Source organism: Galeopterus variegatus, unplaced genomic scaffold (genome assembly GCF_000696425.1).
Source record: "Galeopterus variegatus unplaced genomic scaffold, G_variegatus-3.0.2 Scaffold3897, whole genome shotgun sequence".
Classification (NCBI taxonomy): Eukaryota; Metazoa; Chordata; class Mammalia; order Dermoptera; family Cynocephalidae; genus Galeopterus; species Galeopterus variegatus.
Window position 1 is genome coordinate 203,624 of NW_007730008.1, and position 2,130 is coordinate 205,753.

At 48.7% G+C, this 2,130-nt stretch overlaps 1 pseudogene; it reads left to right on the top strand.

Annotated features, from left to right (window-relative positions):
- Positions 1-1,258: 1,258 nt before the first annotated feature.
- Positions 1,259-2,130, top strand: part of LOC103601828 — a 2,000-nt pseudogene continuing 1,128 nt past the window's right edge.

Genomic DNA, 2,130 nt, shown 5'->3' on the forward strand with positions numbered 1-2,130 from the left:
TTTACTTCCACCATCTTGCAATGTGAGATCCCTGAATCACTGTCACCACCACCACATGGACTTTGGACTTCGCAGCCTCAGAAACTGTAAGCAATAAATTTCATTTTCTTTATAAATTACCCAGTCTCAGATATTCTGTTTTAGCAACACAAAAGGGACTAATACAGGGAGACAGGGCACACAATTCAAACACTGTAAAGAGACTTTAGAGTAAATGTGGCAGATTGAATCACATGGATATACACCACACCTCTTCTCCCTCTCAAAACCCCACTAAAATGACAGTAAAGGAATTAGAAGGGCATAAACTCACATGAACAAAGAGACCTGGAGAAGGGACAACAGCAGACAAGAGATGTCAACAACATTTTGGAAGCTACAGGTTATAGATAAACGGAAATAGCTTTAGTACAGTGGAGAAAACTAAGTCATGGAGTAAGGGAAGACAGAAAGGATGTTAATTAATGCTGAAGGGCATGAGAAAGCTCAGGAATTGGAAGAACCTGGTGCCCCATCAGTTTTTGGGTGTTAGCCATCCTAACTGGAATGAGATGGTATCTCAAAGTGGTCTTGATTTGCATTTCCCGGATGCTGAGTGAGGTTGAGCATTTTTTCACGTGTCTGTTGGCCATTCGTACATCTTCCTTTGAGAAATGCCTATTTAGGAGGTGGGCGGCCACCCTCCTCCAGCTGTGCACCCCGGGAGCTCGCTGGCTGGTGGGTTCCGTGTGAGAGTCAGTGTTTCCTGGCCTTCTCCTCAGCTGTCCCAGCAGGCCAAAGGCTGGGTGAGGGGCAGTGGTGAGCAGGGGAGGCCGGGAGGGTGAGTAGGGCGTGCTGGGGACACCCTGACTTACCCCTGTCCAGCCCCGTCCCCCGTTCCTGACCCTGCAGGTGAGTGTTGCCTTTCTCGGTGCTGCGAGTCCTCCAGTGCCGGCTGTGGCCATGAGATGGTGAGCTGGGGTCCCTGCTGCAATGAGAGGGGTTCTCAGGGTGGCTGGCTGGTGAAGCAAAACCCATTGTGGTCTTCGTGGAAGAAATGAGGAACTTGGCTGTGTTGTCCTGCCTCAAAGAACAAACTCATTTATTTCAGGCCTAGCCTGGACTGCTGCCTTTGAAAACAAGGACAGGCTGGTAGAATATCAATGCAGCACAGCATGGAATTTCCAGAGAGGTCTTATTTCAAAACTTCATGAGGAATGAGAGCCACATGGACTTCTTCAAGAGAGATTGAACTGGCCTGAGTTTGAGGGCAAGGATAATGTGTGCCAAATCTGTAACTAACACCAAGGAGGCCACGTGGCAGAAGGTCTTGTATGAGCGACAGCCCTTCCCTGGTAACTACGTGGTACGGAGGTTCCTGGAGGAGCTCCAGACAACCACCTGTGCCCAGAAATACCAATATTGGGCTGTGGTATTTGTATCCAGTGTGGTGATACAGCAGCTGTGCAGCGTCTGTGTTTTTGTGGTTATATGGTGGTATATGGATGAGGGTCTTCTGGCCCCCCACAGGCATTTTGGGCCTGGCGTGGCTACTTCACTGATTGGGTATGTTTTGTTTGATCTCATTGATGGAGGTGAAGGGTGGAAGAAGAGTGGGCAGACCCAGCGAGCTGACTTGAAGAGTGCCTTAGTCTTCATTACTTTCACTTATGGATTTTCACTGTTGCTGAAGACCCTGACAGAGTCTGTTAGCACTGACCCCATCTATGCCGTGTCAGTCTTCATGCTATTAGGCCACCTCATCTTCTTCGACTATAGTGCCAATGCTGCCATTATATCCAGCACACTGTCCTTGAATATGGCCATCTTTGCTTGTCTGCCTGGCTTCATGGCTTCCCCCGTCCCTACATACCTTCATCATGGTGACATTTGCCATCCAGATAGTGGCCCATGTTGCAGAAGAAACTGAAGGCATGTACTCCTTGCAGCTGTGTGGGGGTCACACTGCTTTTTGCATTCTCAGCCTTCGGAGGCCTGCTGTCCACTAGTGCTGTGGGAACTATACTCTTTGCCCTTCTGCTGGTTTCCATTTTATGTCTTTGCCTTTTCTACCTCATTTGCCTGCAGCTTTTTTTTTTTTTTTTTTTGACTGGTAAGAGGATGGCAACCCTCGGCATGGTGCTGTCTGCA